The sequence below is a fragment of the Trachemys scripta genome, chromosome 1, assembly GCF_013100865.1.
Source record: "Trachemys scripta elegans isolate TJP31775 chromosome 1, CAS_Tse_1.0, whole genome shotgun sequence".
Lineage (NCBI taxonomy): Eukaryota > Metazoa > Chordata > Testudines > Emydidae > Trachemys > Trachemys scripta.
The window spans coordinates 58,817,676-58,834,214 of NC_048298.1; the positions used below are offsets into that span (position 1 = coordinate 58,817,676).

Below are 16,539 nucleotides of genomic sequence, written 5' to 3' on the forward strand. Positions count from 1 at the left end.
ATGGTGAGGGTGACTAGATTTTTAAGACATACCGTACATTCATGCTATTTTCGTTATAGCTGCATCAGCACTTTCTTTACAAAAAGTTGTTTGTTTTTTTCCCAGAACTTTTACCATTTATCAGGTAATTAATAGACAATTTCAAGATTACTCTGCAGACCAAAATATCTATTAACTGATGGACGTTATTGCACTAAAGGTGATGTAAATAATATGCTTTTTAAAAATCAGAGCCTAAAAGTGTATTCAGTGGATTTCAAATATGTATTTACAGTAGACACAAACCTTAGGAGAGCTTTAAAGTGTATAATAGCAAAATGCTTGAGAAAAGCCAATTATACTGGAGATAAACTCCAAAACATTAGACCACATATGCTCAAACAGAAAGAAGCTAAGAATGGCAAAGGTAAAGCTTCAGCTTCCTTCTCGTTTTTGTTTTTTTTCCTTACGCAATTGTACCTAACTATTACAGGGATATAAGAGCATGAAGGGAAATATGTGCAGCAGTGACCAGGTTCAGATTTAAAGATGGAAGCCAACCATCAAAAAGTGGAAGTTTCAGAAATCTTTTGTATTTCTTCCTTTTGTTGGTTGGTGTCTGAGCTGTGAAATGACTCAGCAGAATCAAAACACAGGTAACGTCAGGAAGAGTATTTCCTACAAAAGATAAGCTTTATAAACCAGAAAATAAAAAAAGTTGCCATGAGTGTGTGTATATATCTGTACATAACAAAACTTCCCCAGTCTGGGGTCCACCACAGTCAAAAATCAGCTGATGGGCGTAGGACCCTGCATTCTTTTGGAGATTCTCATTTCTCTGTCTCCCACACAACCAATTTATAGTCCTTCCCCTGGCCACCAGTGCCACCTCTTAATCATCAAGGACCAGATAACTGTAGCGTTGACAAGGTGGTACATTATCTAAATCCAGAGGGAAGAGAGAGCCTAGGATTCCAGTTTATGTACACAAAAACAGGATCTTAAAATGGGAGGTGTTGGTCAATTTTAACCATCAATAGCACTACCAGTTCTACCTATAATAACCATATCTGAATATACTGTATATTGCATTAGTGCACATTAACAACGCGTCTTTCCTTGGGTTCTCGTAACATCAGAAAACAAAAAGACAATATCTTTACTTATTTGTTACTATCACCAGACCACAAGATAAAACTAACAGCCTTAACTTATATACAGCTGGGCTCTTCTTTGTTAAAATACACAGTTAAATGGGTCTCAAAACAAGTTAAATACAAGTACCGGAATGCAGTCATGTTGATATTTTCTTGTTAGAATACTGTAACCAATTTTTTTCCTAATTAAGTTCTAAATATGACCTCATTTTTTGAGAGACTATCAATATCTTGTATTCAGATGGTGACATTTTATTCTATTTCTACACTAGTGACATCACTTTTGAACAATAAGACAACTATATTTGTTGTTTGTAATACTAAAATGCCTGGGTAGCTAATATAACCGTATAAAACTATCTGCTATTACAGCCTGCTTAGATTTTATTTCTATCTTTGTTTTAAATGTAAGTGTAAGTAATATTTGTCATTGATGGATTATGGAGAATTTAAGTCGTGCATTTATCCACGGAGCTTGGATAACAGTGCAAGATTCTCAGTGGCTTGTTGGTCTAAGGCAAAGGTTCTCAGACTGTGGGTTGGGATCCCAAAAATGTTTTAATGAGGTCGCCAGTGCTGGTATCAGACTTGCTGGGGTCCTGGACCAGAGCTGAAGCCCAAGTCCCACCACCCAAACCGGGGCTCAGGCTTCAGCCCTAGGCAGCAGGGCTCAGGTTACGGGCCTCCTGCATAGGGCTGAAACCCTTGGGCGTCAAGCTTTGCCACTTGTAGTGGTGGGGTCAGACAGGCTCAGACTTCAGTCCCCACTCCTGGGGTTGTGTAGTAATTTTTGTTGTCAGAAGGGGTTGCAGTACAATGACGTTTGAGAACCGCTGGTCTAAGGGTATGATTTTTTCTTAGGGTAAAAAAGATCCCTGGTTCAAATCCTGGACAACCCCTCACAAAGACTGAGATTGGTCCTCTGTCTTTAAAATCTGGAGGTGAGGCTAGATTATCACAATGGTCCCTTCTGGCCTTGGAATCTATGAATAACATCCCGCCTCAACCCTGGTCACTAAGCAGCAAGAGTGTAGTCTGCATACATTTATAGGCCCCAATTCAGCAAAGTTTTTAAGTGCATGCCTAACTTTAAGAATGCAAGCAGTCCCACTGAAGTCAAATGGGGACTATTCACTTGCAAAGCATGTGTTTAAGTGCTTTGGTTGATAAGGCCTCAATCTTTGGCCATCAACAGCAAGCATGCCATTTTTGTCGATCGCATTTGTGGTTTTTTTGATCTGGACATTGGATCAATAGGAACTGGACTGAGACCACCAGCTCATTTCACATAAACCACCAGAAAACTTTCAAATGGTATTCACTTTCAGTAATTATTGGCCTCGGTCAAAATTTCAGGTAGTGACCTAAATGGGAAAGGCCCTGAATCACATTATCTATCCTCTGAGCCATCAAGACACCATTCCCTTGTATTTTACACTATTACATGTAATGATACAATATCTTGCTCTGAAGCATGGTCCAGCTTAGAACTCAAAGGGCCAAACTGAGATCTTAGGTTGCACAGAGGTACATTCCTAAAAAGCCTCAGCTGTGACGGTAACCACAGAACATAGTTTTAACAAACTACTCCTGGATCCCCCAAACCTGCTGTTGTGAGACTGCATATTACTAAGACATAAATAAGTGTACTATATTGTTTTTAAATATTATTAAGATCTTATCACATATTAGACAATTGCTGTTCAGTTTTACTAAGTCAAAGAACAAAGCATAGCTGTGATGCATTTTCCTTGCATTTTGGGAACAAAGAAATTGCAATGCTGGATCAGACCATGGTCTATCTAGATCAGAATTCTGTCTCCAACCGTGACCACAACCAGCTGCTGCAGAAGAAGGTGCAAGAAACCCTGCAGTAGGTCATTATGGGATTACCTGCCCCAGGCAAAGTTTCCTCCTAACCCCCTCTAAGTTAAACATTGGTTCATGCCTCAAAGCATGAATTTCTCTCTCTTACAAAACATACATCTTAATACGTACCATAACAACTATGGAAATTCTTGCTGTTCATATAAATGTCCAGTACTCCTTTTCTGTTGTGTATGTCCACTTGCTAATTTGCAGAGTTCAGCAATTTGATATGGCCATCCCTGTCATTAGTGCAAATAGGTGAAGATTCTCATCACTAAGGCTACATACATGTTAGTCAAGGGTATTTTTAGTAAAAGTCATAGACAAGACACGGGCAGTAAACAAAAATTCATGGCCCGTGACCTGTCCATGTCTCTTACTATGTACCCTTGACTAAAACTTGGGGGTAAGGGAGTGGCCTGGGGGGCACCGCATGGCCCAGGACCCATGCTGGTGCTGGGGGGCAGGTGGCAGCGCACAGCCCAGGACCTGCATTGATGCTCGGGGGGGGAGGGGGGGAGGGAGTGTGCAGTTGGTGGGGCTGGCAGGCTCCCTACCTGGCTCCCCACCTCCCCAGAAGCAGTGACATTCCCCTCCCTTAGCTCCTAGGCAGAGGCATGGCCAGGCATCCCTACGTGCTGCCTGAGTGCCAGCTCCACAGCTCCCATTGGCCGGGAACCACAGCCAATGGGAGCTGCGGGGGTGGTGCCTGCAGGAGGAGACAGTGCACAGAGCTTCCTGGCCACACCTCTGCCTAGGACCTGAGGGATGTTGCTGCTTCCAGGGAGCCCACCCCGAGCCCTCACCCCCTCCTACATACCAACCCCCAGCCCTGAGCCCCCTCCCACACACAAACTCCTGCTGCTGCCGGGGGTTGGGGGGGGGGGGAAGATGCGATGGCCTGAGGCTGCCCCAGCAACAACCAGTGTAGCTGGCCTGGGAGCTGCCCAAACTGTTCAGGCAGCCCCTGGGCCAGCTGCACCAGCTGCTGCAGAAGTCATGGAGGTCCCCGAAAGTCACAAAATCCATGACTTCTGTGACAAACTCACAGATTTACTCATTGTCCGCCTTTCCAAAAAGCTGTCAGTATTGTTGCACATTATAGTTCATAGTTTGTCCTTTCCTTGGCATTGTTAAATAAGATTCTCATAAGACAAAAGACTATATACAATGGCACAGTGGTGTTAACAGACTTATATTCGTGATTCACATCACAAAAATAACATGTCCACTGCAGCTACCAGAAACTCTATTAACATAGTAGCCATTATGAGGTTTGATAACCTTATAACAGGAGGTTAACTAACCCTCTTCCCAGCTCACACACATGCATTTATATAGGTGACTGGTTCCATATTGCTTAAAATAAAAGATCTGTTCTTGCTTACTCATGTGAGCAATCTGCTAGCATGAATAAAGGTCTGCAGGATCAAGTCCATAGAAAACATTTTTCCATAAACCGCATGACAAATCTTACATCCATCACCAGCTACAGTTGCAAAGCATTCTTCAGAAAACTATTCTGATGTACCAGAAAAGAAGAAAAAGCTAAGAAAGCGTGTTTGGCTACTTGTCTCCATTTTATCTAAGTGTACAGTGTCCCACCATAATTACTACTGTGAAGCATGATCACATTATTATTTTCTCTCTCCAAAGCGTTTTTGGAAATACGTTTCAGGAAGGGAGCTATATAAAAATGAATTGAATTGTATATCTGTGGAAGTGAGAAAGCGATACTGTTATGGAAGAGTGCTTTCGGCTGACATGATTATTTTGTTGTTTTCCTTTGATAGACAACTGACTGTACATAGTGATAAAAAGATAGCTGGAGATGGCCAGGTGCAGAATTAGAGCATAGAAATCCCAGCTTTACTGTGCTTTATCTAACACAAGGAAATGGCTACAAGCCAAATGAAATGATTGTTATTGGTGATGTCACCATTCACCATATTCCCAAGTAATTAAGGTCTCATTTGCAATGTGGCTACCAGCTGACATTATGTCTGCATATTGGATGTAGCTGGGTTTTGCAAACCTAACTTGGGTTTTTAAATACAAACATATTTCTATGATTTACAAAACAAAATACTTGGGCCAGATACTCTGCTGGAGTAAACTGGCACAGCTCCACGGGCAGTCCTCTCTTTTTAAATTAGGTTTGTAGTTTGTGTTCAACTATAGAGGTTTATGCTTTAAACATTAAACTAACCTATATGTAATACATTTTAACGCTCTATAAATTGAACTCCATGTTGTACAGCCAGTAAGCAACAATAATAAACAGATACATCTCTACAAAGAAAACCAAAATGGAACTGTTTGCATTTACATTTTTTTACCTAAAATATCCTCAGAAATAAAGTGAAAATTTAACGATGTTCTATATCTAGAGATAATGGGACAGATCCTCAGCTGGTATAAATTGTCATAGCTTCCAATGGAGCTATGACAATTTACACCGGCTGACAAGCTGCCCCATTATTTGAAAATGCAAAGAATAGGTTTGTATTTTTTAATATCCAGAAGAAGCTGATGAATATAACAAGAAGGCCCTCAATCAGAGCACAAACATTTATTTCCATTCTTTAAGAACCCTATTTCAAAGGGAAAATGGAATGGAGTACCTGTATTTTCAAATGAAATGCCATTTCCAGCAGAATTACACAATTTTACAAAATCAATGGCTATGAGACAGTGGACATGTCAGTACTGCCTTTCATTTAAATGTGATGACTAAATATAGATTGTAAATATGAGAACCAACATTAATTAATTGGTTTTCGCAGTCCTTAGTTTCTTTGCCCTTCACAGTGGCATGCAGTCTGTTTGCTTTAATTTATTTTCTTTGTTTTGATGATATTTGATTAATAAATACATTGATGAATTGCATTTGTAAATGCCATCCATAGATCACAAGAAAAGAGTATGCTTGATGTTCCTATTATCGCGATTTTGGAAGATTTTTTTTTCCTCCCTCAACTTTTAGCATTTAGCAAACACACACACACACACAGTGCTGCAGTGCTGAATAAAGTTCCCTGTTCTTATCTGAATTTTCAATGAACAAGCAGCTGCAGAATAATGTGACTTAATGAGGCACTTCTAATAAAATACAGCACAACTTAAAAGAGAGGCATACAACTGTTTGCTCACTGATAGACCTATCATTCAAAATAAAATTTCAAAACAATGGTCACATTTTATGTATGACTAGGAAATTATATGATTTCCTAGTTTCCCACAGTCACTGATAAGTGCATGAGATTGACAAATGTTTAGTATTTTACTATTACCTGTAGTCAAACCTAACACATAATTATGTAGCACTAATCTTCTTCTAATTGACTATTATGCTTTACACAGTTACTAGTAGGCAATAATACATTCCAGAAGAAAGATAGGATTACACCATTAAATATTACATGTAAATGTGGTGACACTCATATTTGAAAAATGCCTAGATATTTTGTGCCCACCAGAAGCTACACAGACTGTTAGCAAAGAGCTCCTTTAGCAGAAGTCTCTTTCACTTAATAGATAAAAGGAAAACCAATGTATTCATTCTTGAAAACAGTCATTCTATCAGCTCCACTGATTAAATTATGAAAGTTGATGGCTACTAAATGCTGTTGTGCAATCTCAAAGCAATGCGGTGGCCTACCTGCTTTAGCATAAATCTAAATGAGGCTCAATGAATCTTCAATCTGCAATTTGCCATTGTAACTGAATCTCTCTAGTATTATCTGTCTACATACATATTACAATTCTCAGCTCCGCTAATTCTGCTTATGGTCCCCACTAGCACTATCAACTGCATGACTTTTGCCTAGGTGTAAAGTGAAATCCCCTGGTGCTCTTGAAGAGACGTGCAAAAACGTTACACTATATGTCAAATACATGATAAAGTGCTAGATTAGCTCTCATTCGCTGATTAAAACAGTATGACAGGAATCAAGATTTTATTTCAAAATCACCTATCAACTAGACAGCATATCTAAATTCATTCTTTCAAAAGCCTCCTGCTCAGATAATATATGGGATTCAGTATAAATATGTTGTGAATATCAAGACTGATCTAATCCAAAATGAGTGATCACTGTAGTCCCCTCTTCACTAAAATCATGATACTGAAATAGTTTACGTTTACAGCAAGAACAGTATTGTAGCTTGGGAAATCAGGGCAGCAATAAACTGAAAAAAATAGATGCTCAGGTGAACACCACCAATACAATATCAAAGCTGTGTAAGTAATCAGCTAAAACTCAGTTTTAGCTGAATTATTTTACCACTGTTACTTGAACAATTATGAAATTATTAAGATTAGATACATAGGTATATTCACAGTGTAAAGTGACTGGAATGTTACTGCAACAGAACAAGTATAATAAATAAATCCTTTGTGCCCCTTTTAAAAATTGTCTTAGAAGTAGGTCATGTTTCTCAAGTTTACCTAAAGCCATATTTCCTGGTGGGACCGGACTATTTAGTTTGTTTAGGTTTTTATGTTATGCTCCATAAAGGAATCTTACATTACTATTTTTAATTTGCTTGTATCACCTAATAAAGTAGCTTTAAAATGTTAAATTGGTACCAGTCTGAATGTTAATGTCTAAAAGCAGGTGGTAAGAAAGAGCAACCAGATAATTATCATTTAGTCAATAGTCATTTAAATTTATACAGTGCTGTCAGAAGACGCTAACACCCTGGATATTTTATGGGGCTGCATTTGTTTATTATTTAAATTAACAGTTCTTCAGGGGACAAAGCAAGATTTCTTAATTACAAAGCCAAAATTTATTATTGTGGAGGGTTATACAGTTGTTTTTTAAAACAAATTAATACTCTCCAAGCAAAGAGTGGAAAGAGACCATTGTAACTACACATATATATTAATTCAAAGTTCTTCAGGCAGTTGTTGAAGCTCCTGGTAAGGATGAGGAATAAAAGAGAAAAGCATGACAACTCTGCTCCTAGCAGGGCACTGAAAGCTGCTGCTCTTTGTGCTTTGCATATACAGCCTGTGCGTCTAATCCCACAGTTAGCTTTAGAGGGAAATAAAGCAGATATTTTAAAAAAAACTTTGTCTTGCACAAGTACAATGGGGTGGAGGGGCTGGGAGGGAAAAACCTTCCCACTATGAAACAGAATACAGATAAAACGCTATTGAGCCGTTAAACTAGTTTATTGAAATGGAAAGAAACAAGCAAAACATATGGGCAAGAAATGTCTCGGGTTAGATACCACGATTTGGGGAACATTTACAGAAAAAGAACTGAAGTCATAAACCATACGTTATATAGACCATTTTTAAACTATTCCTCAAGTGATTCATTCTTTAACCTCTCCCTTAAGCCATCCAATAGAGTGATCTGTCTCCAAACAAAATACATCTCCCAATATATGGGGCTCTGGAAGTTATCAGCCGCGCTCTTTATGAAAATAGTTACGTAGAGAACCCGATAGTCTTACTAAAACGTCCACCGTTTTGCAGAAATGAGGAGGATTAAATAATCAAAAATGGACAGAATGTGGAGAATTCAAAGAAGTGACCTGACACATCTCATTGATCCATATTAGTGGATCACTGGGCTCTTTATCAGGAGTCCAGTAAGTTTACAAACCAGAACTGAACTGGAAAGTGGAGTGAAATTAAAAACAGTTCTTTAATCAAAACAGGCTTTTCTTGAACTTTTTGTTACAGGGGAGGAGGGCTTGGAATAATCGACTCACTTAAATACCTTTCCTCACCCTCGTCTCTCCTCCCCCCAATTCACTACAACTTCTCCCTTCTACCTGTTTCCTCGCCCAGCTCTGATCGGATGTTAGAGTGACTGACTGGATACTTCCCGCATCTCTCTTCACCAAGGGTCCAGACAAGACAAAATGAGGGCCGGGAGCTCGCCACAGTTTAACAGAGTGGGGGATCTCCCTTTACACTCACCCGAAACCCGCACAACAACAAAACTGTATGTGGGGGGGGGGAACCTGGGGAGCCTGAGAGCTGGGAGCAGGAGCTGCAGCTGCCTCAGCCCTGTCACATCTGGAGACAGCTGGCACCTTCTCACCTACCTGCAGCCCCGCTTCCTTTTGGAAACACCTAGCGATCCTCCTTCAGGTTCCGGGGGGAAACTCCAGCCTTATCGCACTTGCATCGCTTACAAAATCCCAATCCTCCTCCGGCATCCACTGGCATGAATTTGTTCGGGGGGGGGGTGGGTGTTTTAAATTTGCTGTGTGGGGGTTTCCCCCCCTCCTCTCGGATTTTATCTTGAAATAAAACAGGGATCCGGCAAGCAGGTGCAGGGGGGGCGAGGGGGCTTTGGAGGGAGAGGTTGGGGGGGGTGTTTCTTGTGCACAATTTAAAAGTGATCAAAGAATTTTTATAAAGGAGAGATATAGGTTTTATCCGCTAAAAAAGGACAGCGCCGCTCTCACCCCTTTGCCAGATCAGTGAAGGTCCCGATTCAGCCTTGCAAGCAGAGAAGGAAGCAAAATTAACCGCGTCCTGCAGCAGTCCCCCTCTGTTATTCCACCTCTGATTGGTCTGCTTTTAATACACAGCAAGACTTTGCCCCCTCTCGCCTCGCTCCTTCTCCCTCTTGGGAAAGGTAATTGGAGAGTAAGAGATTCACCTGCAGGGAAAAAATCAGCCCGCACGTACTTCTCCAGATTGCTGGCTGGCTGTGGTGGGATTGTTTTAGACAAGCTGAGGCAGCTGGTGGGGCTTTAAATAAATTCAAGCCAGGCACGTCCTGATGAGGCGGGAGATGGTCCTTGCCTCCCCAATGTTTATCTCCCCACTGCTGCCCCAGCTACTCGATCCTTCTTGCAGCCCCCGCTATGTCCGAGCTGTGAACTAAGGTCCGGTTAATAGATAATGTGGCGGTGCTGCTGCCGCTGTATTGCTGGTAGCCTTTCCAGGAGTCCTACCGTCAGAGTTTCGGAGCGACTAACTAGCCCCATGCACATCGTGGGCTGAATTGTATGTCTGCCTTAGATCTTCTCTCTCTTCTCCAGCACCCACACACAGTCACCACCCGGGAGAAAAGGGTGCGGGTCCAAGCACCAAGCAGGTGTGTCGTTTCTTTCCCTTCAGAAGAAAGGGGAAAGCAGCCAGGTTAACACAAATAAATAGAGACACAAATGAGTAGAGGAAACGAAAAATCCATTCGGACCCAGTTTTGCAACTCCCTAGAACGCCAATCGCTGGGAGAAAAATGAGCGTGGAGTTGGTTTCCCCTTTAAAACCAATCTCTTGAGGGAGATTTCCCCTCCTTTCTTTATTGTGACCAGTTCATGAATGAATGAAATCCCTTCAGACTGGGAGAGAGCCCATTCATAGCCAGGAAAACCTGGGGCTCCTGGGTGAGCTTTGGAGTAAAATGGTATTGAATAGGATCGGGCTGGGCTGCCTCTCCCCCCAGCAGCCACTGAAGAAGCAGCTGTATTGCTGCTGCGAGAAAAACCAACGCGCCGGGTGGCTGCAGCAGAAAGAGGGACAGAGGCAACCCAAAGCCAAAAGCTGGCCTGTGTCTCCCTCCAGAGGAAGAACACATACACATATACTGACTACAGCCGATTTGAAATCTACACAAGGAAGGATCTTTGATCCCAATGACACACAACATTGGGCGCTTGGGAGTAGCTTTTGAATGGACATTCCAAGAGGTCATTTAGTAAGGTCACAATCAAGTCCAGTTTACTGCGTGTGGCACTTATCTATGGGACCATGGTCTTATTTTTATTCTTACCTTATTTCGCTTTGTGGCCTTAGCAGCACAATGATCCCTTAGTTGCTGCATTTTTACTTTATTTTATTTTTTGCCATTGGTGATTTGATCCTTTGGCCCAAGGATCTTGGTTCACATAATCAAAACATGCACTTGGGAAAGGATTTTAAAAACATGAGGCCACTCTTAGACACTCCTGCCTCCCTTCCTGTGTGTTATTCTGCTTGTTATTGGCTTTTTATGCATTTCCTCTTCTCACCCCTCTTTTTATCAGCACATTTAGGAGGATATTCTTAATAGTGCTTTCTTGGCTTTGGAATAGGCTTATTCTTGTACAGCACATGCTGTGTTTACAAATGAAATTATTATGGGATAAACTTGCCACCTTTTGTTGAGTAGCACCTGCACCTCAGCCCCCATAAAGGTGGCAGAATCTGGTCCTATATCATTACTTTTGCTCAATAGAGGAGAGGTAGTTTAGGGCACATATTCTTTATGCTTTGCCTCTCCAGTTAACAGAGAGATCTCCAACAATATGCCAGAGGTATTAATAAACTAGACAATACAATTAGATGTGTGGGTGTCTATTTATTTTACTGGTTGCAAAAGGTTTTACATGGGTGTCAATCAGTGCAGAATTAAGCGTCCATGATATATTTCATCATTCATTCATTGATAGGTTTAAAAAAATCACCCATACAAATAATAAGATTAAACTGTCCAAGAAACAACTTCTGCAAGTCCCTTTACTGACACCCAAACCTTGTATGATGGTAGTCAGTGAACTGTATGGGAAGGAAAGTGAAACAGAGAAAAACAGCAGAGCAGATTTTTTTAATCTACATTTGTAGAACATTGGTGACTTTTTCAAATAATGCAGAGGCATAAAAATCAATAGAGTCAAAAAAAGAAAACTAAAGATTGCAGATAGCTCCATAATGACTGCCCCTCCCTCACTAGTTCAGCACTGCAGGGGGAAGTTAGAAATAGGCTGGCCTGGAAAGTGAAAGTAAAAAGTATTCTTGTTTTGTGATATTGCATGTAACAATTCTAGCAAAAACAGACACTGCTGTGTGAGGGCTCTGGAGGCATTAAAGGATTGTTGGATTTAAAAACAGTGCAGTTTTACTTCATTAATTTGAATACATCTGATGCCACAAAAAGATAATTGAACTAGTGAGTAAATGTGCTGCTGCATTCCAAACAAGCTAAAAGTAATGCAGAAGCAGCACTGGAAACGCTACTAGTAAGGAATTAAAATAACCAAGACACGGGGTTACAAGGACATGTCTCAGTTCTTATACTGTATCCATCATTATACAATCTGAATGCCTCAAATGTGGTGGTGTTGCGAGGCCACGAAATGAAATAGGCCCAAATCATGATTAGTGTCCAGTTGCTCTAGGAACTGTGCAGACACATAGGAAGACAGGGTCCCTTCCCTGAAGTGGTTATAGCACAATCTGACAGAAGACAAACTACAGCTACAAACAATAGAGGAGAAAAGGGAGGATGAGAGCAAAGTCATTCCTTCCCCATTTGTGGGGTTCTTTCATACAGTAATAAGAGAAAGAAAAATATTTAAATAAAAATACAACAATGTAATTTTTTTAAAAAAGGAAACAAAAGTTGGCAGGGGTACTCAGAGCAAGGGCAGTATCTGAAACTAATTTAACTTTTTTTTTTTTTTTTTTTTTTTTTTTTTTTTTTAAACTTCCTACATTTTTCAAGTTGAAGTATCCCTCTAAAGAACATGGCTGGGAGGGATACAGTCTCAAAATGTGGTAGTAGCACAACCATGAACATTCTCAGTCTCTTCCTTGCTCAAGCCTAGCTGCTAAACAGAGTGAAAGGAAAAACTGCCCCTTATTGGATCCTGGTAGACTCAATTAAATGTTGCCTCTTAAAATTTGATGAGCCTATTAACAAGGGTGCTGGAACAGTTTGTATAGTGGGGGTGCTGAGAGCCACTGAATCAAACTGTAAACCCTGTATATAATGGAAACCACTTCAAGCCAGGAGGTGCAGCAGCACCCCCAGCAGCCCTAGTTCCAGCACCTATGCAATACTTTTGCACCCAATATGGTGCTGCTCCTGCAAGCTGTTCCAGGCAGACAGACCCCTCCTCTGCCCACACAGAGCTCCCCTGACTTCATCTCTACATGAACACGTAAGTCCAGACAGATTGAACCATTTGGGAGACCGGGACCTTAGTTTCGCACTCTGCGCACATATGCCTGTGTCATGACCAAACCCGACCCAAAAGTGTTGAAACTTTTGTCTGTACATTGTATATTAACTTGTTCACCTTTAAAGAGGGCTTATGACATACTAATCAATTAATCCTGATGTCATGCCATTATAAAGATTAGGGTTATATACTTGAGTTTTTAGTGTCCCTCACAAAGTGTCTCTTACAAAGAGAAAGACTTGAACTTCAAATATCAAAATATGTTGGGACACATACCAGTATACCCAGCCCCAGGAGGATCAACCAGGTGCTATAGGCTCCTACAACACCCTCTTCCCTTCAGCTGGCATAGAGGGAGTGTGGGTCCTAAACTGCACCAATCCTCAGTTGCTGTTTCATTGCTATAATTTATGCCTGGGAACCCATTCTACACACAGCACCCCTAGCATAAAGAAAGTACAAAAGTGAGCTTTATGAGGATGCCTTTACACGCACCCACATAATTCTGCCATGTACTGCTCAGCTATAGCCAAGAGTCTGGTCCACTAGGTTTATGGTTCACTAAAAGCCTCTGGACAATCCAAATTCTTGCTCAGTAACATGTTGCTAATCAATACAAAGTGTCATTAAAAACTGAAGGAAAGTGAAAAGGCAATGGAGCAAAGTTTTTCTGGAGCTCTTTAACAGATCTCCCGTAGGAAACTATTAAAATCACGATGGTTATTGGATTCTAAAGGAAATACAATTTTAAATTAGAATAGTAGAATCCAGTGCTGACTAGAGAGAGGGAAAGAGAAATAATTATACTGGAGCTCTGAGCTCAGGGCCCCCCTCTCCCCAAAAAAGTCTGTAACATCTGTGTAAATAAAGTGAAATGGGAGGGGTTAGGGCCCTGGTGAACATGATGTACCGGGCTCCCAAATTTCTCTCGATGGGCCTGGCGGAATTGTCACTGATTTTCCAAAACTTCCATGTGACACTGAAAAGATATATATATATATATATATATATATATATATAACATGCAAGCCATTCGAAGAACTTATGTGCTTTTCTTTTCTTCCATTTCCAACCACTGATCTTAAAGCATGCAAGCCCCTGAAGTGACATGGCTCACAAAAGTACAATAGCAACACACACAGGTGTTGAAGCTGAAGAAAGGACACCGTCCAGGACTGAGGCCTAGTCCTCACTAAAAAGTGTGAAAAAACACAGCCCTGACTGATATAGTTATGCTTACACAACCCACAGTGTAAATACTGCTATGCTGATAGAAGAGGGTTGACATAGCAAACTTCATTTGGGGAGGTGGTGTCCCTACACTGACAGAAAAACCCGTTCTGTTGGCGTAGGCTGCATCAACACCATGGAGTTATGCTAATATAGTCTCAATAGTATAGACCTACCCTGAGAAAGAGGATACCCAAGTCCTTTGCCTCCGTTTGTCAAGGAGATAGTTGATATTGCTTTCGCGGAAGCTTAACTGTTTCACTTAAGTTTGGTAAGAAATAGGAACACTAATAATTCTTTAATTCAAAATATCAAAAACCATATATTTTGAAAATGTTACAGCTCAGAAAGCAGCAGGAAATTACAAAATATAAATTATTGCGCAAGCTTCCCCCTTGTGGTACATTAAGGTACAATCCTTAATTATGTGAGCACTTATTAGGTCTCAAATGCCATATAGTTTTTTCCACGCCCACAATCTTATATATGTGTGGGGCTGGAAGAATTAGATGTTTATCAGTAAGTGCCCCCAGTAAAGATTAATTTCATTGTACACACACAAACCAATGAAAACACATTTCCATCGATAATAATCAAAATATGCAAATAGGCATCATAAGAAAAATGCTACATAAATCAAACTCTAATGAGTTCTTAAGTGATATTTACTTTGTATATTTTGACATGTGATGACAATTTGTATTTCAATAGTTGTAAGCTTTAACTTTTTGAATCTCAATTTGTACTGTCATTAAATAATTGTCTGACCTCCCCATAATTTCCCATAACTATGAAAATTTAAATTGACAAAAATAAAAAAATGCTTAAAAACAAACATCAATATTGTGATACTCTGTACCGCAATGTAGCACCCTAGAACCCCCATATTCACCACTCTTATTATAATATGTTTTGTACAAAGTATACCTTGTGAAGTATCATTTTAAAAGTCTTGATCCGATGAAAATTAATATCCTGTTGGATTGTGTGTGTTATTATATGTGAAGTGATGTAGTATTGCTATTGTATTACTGAAATATGTTGTAAAGTTGAAACACCCACAACCAGCTTTCAGTTACAACAAAGGAGAATCCATCAATAGCCAGACAGGATTAATGGCTCATCAACACCCAATCCAGTATCCCAGAGACTTCTCGGTGAAGGCACGTATGCCATGGGGACGGACTAACACACATCACAGCAAAGATCTTTAAGAGAGGTAGTGACATCATCACATGGCCTCTCCCTCCTCCATCTCAACACCTGGAGGGCATCTGGAAGACAAAATAGAATTAGAATTAGACCTAATAAGAGACTTTGAACTGGGGAGTTTGGTCCCATGCTGGAAAAGGGTCCAGTCTGTGCATTGAGGAACTGTAACCTGCTTGTACCATCTGTCAAGGCTAAATCCCCACTCTGTCACTCCGAGTGCAGAAGTGAGGACTGCAAGGATTTTAAACATTAATACTGGCCACTCCAGGCTTGTATTAAACTCCCAAGGTTACAGTTTTCTCTGACCTTGACTTGGTAACCGCTGCCACCACCCAAATGTAAATGCTGCCCTGTCTCTTCAGCCCAGAGAGACAAGGGAAAGTTTCTTTCCCCAATTTAAAAAAAGTTCTACCTTCCCATTGGCTCTTTTGGTCAGGTGGCCACTTCCCCCCCCCCCTCTTTACCTGGGGGACTTTTTAACCCTTTACAGGTAAAGCAAGTAAAGAACAGCTACCAAGAGGGATTTTACAGCTAACTGGCTGGCTGTCTATCAAAGGGAGCTATCACCTGCTTATTTATCACACCATCTTTCAGGGTTAGAAAAGCTTTTTGATTCAACTCTTGCTTAGACTAAAAGTTTAGGATTTAGATTGCGTGTTTCTATTTTTATTTCTTAAGATAACTATCTCTGGTATCCCTTTATAATCACTTAAAATCTATCTTTTTGTACTTAATAAATTTATTTGGGAATAGAGTGGTAGCAAGGAGGAAACCTAGTGGAAGAGTAAGCCCTGATATCCTTGCCTGACTAGAGAAAGGTGACAAGTACTCTGGCGAAGTGTAGAGCAGCCAGTGGGAGTGGACAGGTTTCAGTGGTAAGCCCTCATAAAAAGGACAGTATTTAGATATTGTCTTCTGTTAGGAGATTCCAGGGGGAGGGCTCTGAGAGTCCCAACCTGAGAGAAAGGAGAACCTAAAGAGGTTCCCAGGGAGAAGGCCTGTGAAAGGCTGTAGTAGATGGAAGCGTAGGTAAGCAACAGCAAGGAGTTGGACTCAGCAGACCTTAGCTGCTAGTTTGAAGGTCCTTGGACTGTAACCATTTTCAGTGAGTGAGCCCGGATTCCTCTACCAGCCCCTGTTATGGTGGTTAAGGCTACTAAAGGGAACAAGA

At 40.7% G+C, this 16,539-nt stretch overlaps 1 protein-coding gene across 1 annotated transcript in view; it reads right to left on the minus strand.

Moving 5' to 3' along the window:
* TAFA2 (TAFA chemokine like family member 2) overlaps positions 1–9,317 on the minus strand; it is a 299,467-nt gene extending 290,150 nt beyond the window's left edge. The window contains exon 1 of the mRNA XM_034770273.1: positions 9,075–9,317. The gene's annotated coding sequence lies outside the window, so the exon portion shown is untranslated. The remainder of the gene's footprint in view (positions 1–9,074) is intronic.
* Between the last annotated feature and the right edge of the window lie 7,222 nt (positions 9,318–16,539).